At 38.1% G+C, this 7,667-nt stretch overlaps 1 pseudogene; it reads left to right on the forward strand.

Moving 5' to 3' along the window:
• The first annotated feature begins 6,204 nt into the window (after window positions 1-6,204).
• LOC133856683 (F-box/LRR-repeat protein At3g48880-like) lies at window positions 6,205-7,339 on the forward strand (annotated as a pseudogene).
• The last annotated feature ends 328 nt before the right edge of the window (window positions 7,340-7,667 follow it).

Below are 7,667 nucleotides of genomic sequence, written 5' to 3' on the forward strand. Positions count from 1 at the left end.
CGATTATGCAGCAAGAAGCTGTGAAATGTGATTATTTTTCATGGCGTGATCCTGAAATGTGTGTATACGGTCTAAGAGTTGTGTCGAGGTTGAGGAAGTGGCACGAGAGTTTGAAGCTTGAATGGGAATTGAGTGGAACCCAAGTCTCGGATGAAGCGGATAAATATAAGTCTGAAGCTGAGAGAAATAAGAATGAAGCTGATAAATGCAAGGAAGAAGCTGAGAAATACAAGTCGAAACTAGAGAGACAGAAGATGAAGCTTCGGTCAGTAGAGAGGAAGTACAAATTTGCCTTTGTTTGTTCATGGGTGATATTCGTGTTGTTGCTTGTATATCCTCAATCTCATAGCCAGTGCAATGCATCGAGGATGATGTTGGCATGAAACTTTTTTGTAATGGTGTAATGCCTTGTAATGTTGTGAGTGTTGGTCGAATTGTGTTCAAGGGTGGTAACTGGTTTGTAATTGTTAGCAGATTATGAATTTCCCTTGATAAGTGTATTGTAGTTGTTATCTTTGAAATATTGTTGTTCATGGGTGGTATCAATTGCTATGTTGGTTCCAAAGAACTTGTAAATGACCAATATGATACGTCTTTGTGAACTTGTTACCAATTGTTGTTTTGGGTTCAAAATTGGTACCAAAATTGGATGGATGTTATTGGCCATTCAATTGGTCTATTTGTTAACAAGAAGTTCACAGAGTTATAAACAACATTTGGTACCAACAAATTAAGGCAATAATGCCAATAACAGACAATACCAGAAATGACATCATAAACAATTGGTTTCAAAATGGTACATGTTATCATTGGGTGATATTCTGTAATGCTGTGTTAGTTCCAAAGAACTTGTAAATGACCAATTTGGTATGTCTCTGTAAACTTGTTGGTACCATTTGTTACCAATTATTGTTTTTGGTCCAAAATTGGTACCAACAGATTAAGGCAATAACAGACAATACCAAAATGTCATCATAAACCACTTGGTTTCAAAATGGTTTATATATGTGTTCCTGTAAACCTGTTGGTATAAAAAAACCTGAATAGAAAAGCTAGACTTATTCAATCACAAACCAAACAAATTCCTCCAATCATTACACAAATGTCAAATGACATCAAAACAAACCAATACATAACAGTTCCTTAACCTTCCATTACTCAAATAACATCAAAACACATCAAATTTAGCTACTGAAATTACAAATTAAACCCTTCCAAAAAATAGTACCATAAGTTAAATAACATAAGTTACAAATCATAACCATGTTGTTAAATATCATAAGTTAAGTTAATACATCCTGAAAACCATGCTGTCCATGCCCTTCCAAAATACACAACAAAAATCCAAAATATACATCATAACCATGTTGTCCATGCCCTTCCAAAATGTACAACACATATCCAAAAATACACATCAGACTTGCCAAATCTTCTTCTTTCCTTTATCCTTTTTGCCTACAGGTGGAGGAATGTTAGAATTTGTTGTTTTTGCCTTGTTTATGTCAAAGTCAGGGGGAGTTAGTCTGAAAGTTATGCCACCTGCAACCCTAGGAGGACCCCATGAGCATGCAGGTCCACCTCCTGGAACCTTGGGTGGGCCAGAAGGGTTCCCAGTGAGGTCAACCATCACATTTCCTCGAGTGTTTGGGTTAGTTTGTGTAGGACGTACTCTCAATCTTCCACCAACTCTGCTTCTAGTTGCCAAACTGGTACCGGCCTTCCTCCTAGTATATCTTGTGCTTGCACCAGTTCCCCTAGTGCTCTTCTCACCCCTACTTGGTGCAATAGATGTAGTGCTTGTACCCTCTCCTCTTGCTCTTACCCTCTTTCGACCCCGACCCCTTGTTGGTAAAGTAGGATTGTCAGTAGATGGGGCACTAGATGTTGGTACACTGGAGTGGCCCACAGATGGTGCCCTGGAGGATTCACCCAACTAAAAAGAACACATCAAATGTCAGAAACCATCACAAAACAACACAAACATATTAAACTCACAGTATGAAGAAATATATGCCTTTAGGTACTAAATGTATGCTAAACAATTACAAAGAAGAAACATTACCCTGTCAAGATTGCAGTCAGTATCTGCAGCATGTTCTCTGTAGGAAGTTCTCCTACATTGTTGTCTTTCATCATGCCTCATCCTAACAGTGCATGTTCTTGTATTATGACCATATTTCTTGCACATCCCACATTGGTTCTTCTTGCCACCCTTTCTAACTAAGTATGAATTTGATGTCTCATCAGCACCTCTATTTCTAACTTTCTTAGGTCTACCTATAGTTGTTCTTGACTTAGGTGGTTCAATCTTCGGTCGATTTGTCCTAACCCATTGCTCCTCACATGGTACAGGGTAAATGATGGGTGCATATGCCTTTAAGTACATCTCATTTCCAAAGTAATGACTCAAATAATCATCTGGGTTACCTCCACCATGCCATATTGCCGAGATGGCATGACAACATGGAATGCCAGAGACATCCCATTTTCTACACCCACATGTTCTCTGGCACAAATTGACCACATACTTCCTGCCCTTGCAATCAACCTCAAATAAACCATCACCAGCAAATATTGGTGTACAATGGCTGGCCTCATCTTCCTCTATCTCCAACTTCTCTTTAATTTTTGGCCCCACATTCCACTCCATGGCCCTTATAGCATCTCTCTTCCTTTGGTACCTTCTCATTAAGTTGCCCCTGATTCCTTCCAACATTGTCAAGATGGTTTTATCCTGAAACTTGAGGATCCAGCTATTAAAGCACTCAGTCAAGTTGTTGTGCAGAAGGTCACACTTTGTACTTGTGTTGAACCATCCTCTACACCAAGTTCTAGGGTCAACCTTTTCTAGGTAATCGTGTGCTTTAGGGTTTAGGCCTTTGAGCTCCTCCATTGCAGCATAGAATCCAGTCTGTGTGTAAGATGAAGTAGCTCTCCACAGCAAGTCCTTCAATAACACCCCCCCTATGACCATCGTCTTTGAAATTGGCATATAAGTGCTGCACACTTGTTCGATGTTCAGCATGAGGACACACTTCATGTAGGCTTGGTACCAATCCATGCACACATGAAAACAATAAATCTATCAAATTCATTAGATTTAACATACCAAATCACATACAAGACATGTAGATCATAAAAAAAGAAATATGGAAATATTTACCTTTTGTCTATCTAAAATGAAAGTCCACCCATGTGGACCCCTAGGGCCAAGATCTGCTAATAAGGCCTCGAGAAATCATGTACAGCTGTCCTTAGTCTTTACCTCCACCACAGCTATAGCAATTGGATACATGTTATCATTGGCATCCCTTCCAATAGCTGTCATTAACTGTCCTTTGTAAACTCCCTTTAAGAAACATGCATCAAGGCCTATGATAGGCCTACACACATCTCTAAATCCATTTTTCATGGCTGCCAATGACATATACATCCTCTGGAATCTACAAGGCACTTCGGGCATAAGTCTCTCAACCATCAGAATTACACAACTCCCAACATTTGTGCTTCTAATTGCTGCACAGTAGTCCCATAATTGATAGTATTGTTCACCCAACTTTCCATAAATGGTCTGTTGTGCCTTCTTCCTAGCTCTATATAAGGAATTATCATGGATTTCAACATTCCACTTTTTCTTCACCTTTTTCTTCAAGACATCTATAGGCATGTTCAGCTGATCCCTAAAATAGTCCATGCACTCCTCGGCAACCCAATTCGAAGTGATCAAGTGATTCTTGTACCTCCTAGGGCATCTATGTCTAGGCATAATTGAAATTAGCATGAACGTGGACTCATCTTTCAACTGCCTCCCATAAACTCTGTACTTACAATTCTTGTCTGCACACACTGCAATGCATTTAGTCTTGGAATTCTTTTGGTAAGTCAAGTCCTTCCCTTTCAATACATAGGCCTGCTTAATGGCTTTTCTAAACTCATACACATCCCGAAAAGTGTTACCTCGCTGCAAAATCAGATATTTCAAATCATCCTTACTAAATGGAACCCTCTTGGTGACATAGGGCCGTCTTGAAGACTCAGCCTCAGCCGCACCCTTTTCATCACTAGCACTAGGTGAGATCAGTTCATCACTACCGAAAATATCTGAATAACCCTCACCTTCACCCTGACCCCCACCCGCACCTTCACCTTCACCCTCACCCTCACCCTCACCATCTTCTGCTTCACCAACTGCTGCTTCTACTCCAACCTCCTGATCCACAACATCTTCTGGTTGTAGTCCAAACCCTTCATCTACTCCAACATCATCATATTCTAATCCCACCTCTGCATCTCCATCTAAATCATAAGCATCAGAGTCATCAGTTAGAACCTGATCCCAAAATGGGTCACTTCTGTCTATAGACACTTTCTCATATTCTTCTTCCTCTTCCTCATCGACAATACCCTCTTCTCCATGTACTTCTACTTCTATATCTACATCTACTACACCAAAGGCAACCAAATATAACTCTACAATTCCATACTCCCTATGGTGCTCCACCATTTGAATTACATCATGGTCAGAAGAAATAAGTCGTAGCCCTTCATCCAGACTCTTGGTACGTAGATTATAGTAAATTAGGTCACCAGAACCATACCCATAAGTCCTAACTACCCTCTCTATCTCAATAAATGACAACTCGTCTCTATCATATGGGTCAGGGTAATGTGATATGTCCCCACCAACATATGTGACCCTATGCTCCCTATTAAATCGGCCACCATGGTGCACCTCAAACATTAGCAATTCTGGATACATTACGTGTCCCACAAATAGACAAGTTGACAAAACAATGACACGTCCTAGTGAGCAGACAAAAACAAAAAAGAGTAAAGGCATTGGGTCTACAAGCAGAGTAAAGCAATTCTGGATACAGCATGCATTATAAAGGCATCAGCCAGCAAACCAAAACAAAAGTCACCCCATAATGGCAAACACATCAAGACCCACTAACCACAACAAATAGTGTTAAAAAAAATCGAACTTTTCTGCAACCCTAAGCAACAAACCCGAAATAGGACCACAAAAAAACAAAAAATGGAACAACAAACCTGAAACAAGATAATGACAGGAACAAATGGGACCACAAACCAAAGAATATATAAAATACACCATCTCAGCAACTTCAATAAGACCCAGATATTGCCGATGACCAAACACATGGTCCCGTAACAACCTAAACCCTAAACAACGGGAAAAGTGTCCCTAAACTCCAAATAACGCCCAGCATTTCCAAAAAAAAAAAAAAAGAGCAAAAAAGTTCATTACCTTTAGTCAAAATCAACATTTGATGCTTGATTCTTGTGTATACTGTCGAAACAAGCCACAATGTAACAGCACGGTTAGGGTTCTTAGCGCACGAGTACGGATGGGGAGCTCTAGGGTTTCTGGAGACTTACAAAGCAATTTGGAGGAAAATAGGAAAATATGATACGATGGCGGAATTTTAAGTTTGAAATTGTATCCGTTGAAGACAAAGGCAAAGAAGACCAAATTCATTAAAAAAGTCACGTGGAAGTCACGTGAATCGACTTCCGTCGCGTTTTAACACCAAGATCAGATGGAATGCCCTTCTGGAATACATTTTGATAGTCAAAACCCCGGGTTCGAAAGGAATGATAATTCAATACGCTTCTGTCAAAACTCGGTATAGTTCGATATCCTTTTGTGAAGTTATCCCATTAAAAAAAAATGTTAATATATTAAATATTATTATATAAAACTTAATAATTAAAAGGGATAAATAAGGAATTGGTATATGTGATTTAACTTTTTTATTTTTTGCCCCTATGGTTCATTTTGTATCAAAGATGGTACCTTAGCTATGAGAAAAAACGGAGATAGTACATCTGTCCAAAAACTAATGGTTGTCCACGCCAGCGCCACTAAACACCCTTAAAAACTCTACACCTATCCCATATGTCACGTAAGTCGCCACATCAGCGCCATGTCACTACCACATTTTTTTATAAAAAAAAAAAAAAAAAAAAAAAAAAAAAAAAAAAACGAGCCACCCCCCACCGCCAATCTAGGGGTGGGTCGGCCACCCCAAAGAGAAAATGGCCAAACCTCCTAATTGGGGTTCCATTGCTTGTGAGTTTTGTCTTTATGTTATGTATTTACTTTACTGCTTTCTCAGATTGAATACCAGAATGATGTATTGCATTGTAATGGATATGGTAGATTGAATACTGGAATGATGTATTGTGGACCTGCACATTGATATTTTGGTGAAGATTTTCCAGTCTTTTGACATATTTGAGTTAACTAAGGGCATTGCTATTGTCTGTAGTCCATGGCGTATGGCTTGTTGTGATCCTCTGCTTTGGAAAACACTTGATTTATCAATGTTGAAATCTAATTTCATAATAATCCTATTAGAGCCATATGTTTATGTTGATAGCCGACCGATCTTATAAGACATTGACTCGTCTATTGAAGATTTCTTTGAGTCTTAGCAGGGGAAACTTAACAAGCTTGATTTTCCATTTCAACCTACACGTGAACGATGAGCAGTTGACTTATACTGCTGAAAGGTAATTCCATTAGTTTTGGCATTTGTGAAGCCAACTGTTTTCACCCTCCTCAAGGTTTCAGATATTATTGCTAATATCTCCTTTGTATGAAATGTTTAATCTATGACCTACGTCCACAAAAATACATGATAAAGTCCTATATTCTTTTAAATATAAATTATTATAAAAGAAAGTACCGTAATATAAAATATACAATATCAATATAGTATATGTCCTATATTGATAGGAAATATATTCTTTAACATAGTTGACTGTGCTTATTATTTTCATAATAATAGATAGAATATTAATTTGTATACCCACAATGAGACTGGATTTAGTGGTAAGATGTGTACAAATTTCTACACCATTAACCAGTATTGAATTGAGAAGTAACCACTGTCTTTATTTCAGGTGCCCATGGCTCAGAAGACTTGTTCTGCCGGCTTGGAACAGAATAAAAAAGACTGGAATATGCAAGGCCATTCGCGTATGGAAAGATCTTGAGTTTCTGACAATGCCTAACATAGCAAATCCTCCATACCTTATGGAGGAAATTTCCAAGAACTGCAAGAACTTTAGTAAACTGAAGATTATGGGCCCTTGTAACAATTTTTTTGCTTGTACACTAGCTGCAAATCTTCCAAATTTAAAGGTCCTAAGTCTCCGATGCTCAATTATAGAAAAGGATGCTCTGATCATTATCCTGGATAGTTTGCTACACCTAGAAGTGCTTAACATATCGCACTGCCTTCTGATAGAAGCTCGTCCACCTCCTGCACCTAAAAGAGTTGTTGGAGAAATTGATCAATCTATTCGTTAAAAGGCTCCACCATGAATTTTGCAGGTAGCAACTAACAAGCATACGTGGGATGAGCCAGTGGTAGTGCTAGGAATTTGAGTGAGGAAGGGGAAGAGGGGGGGCCCAATTTTTTTTAAAAAAAATTAATTAAAACTATTAAAAAAAAATTATGTATACAAATTTTGTTTTGGAGTTTTTTTCTCCTTTTGTTAATAGTGGTCCCAAAAAAAACCCACTGTAACCGAATTTCTTAATTTATATATATATATATACATATATATATATATATATATATATATATATATATATATATATATATATATATATATATATATATATATATATATAT

This window comes from Alnus glutinosa, chromosome 14, assembly GCF_958979055.1.
Source record: "Alnus glutinosa chromosome 14, dhAlnGlut1.1, whole genome shotgun sequence".
NCBI lineage: Eukaryota > Viridiplantae > Streptophyta > Magnoliopsida > Fagales > Betulaceae > Alnus > Alnus glutinosa.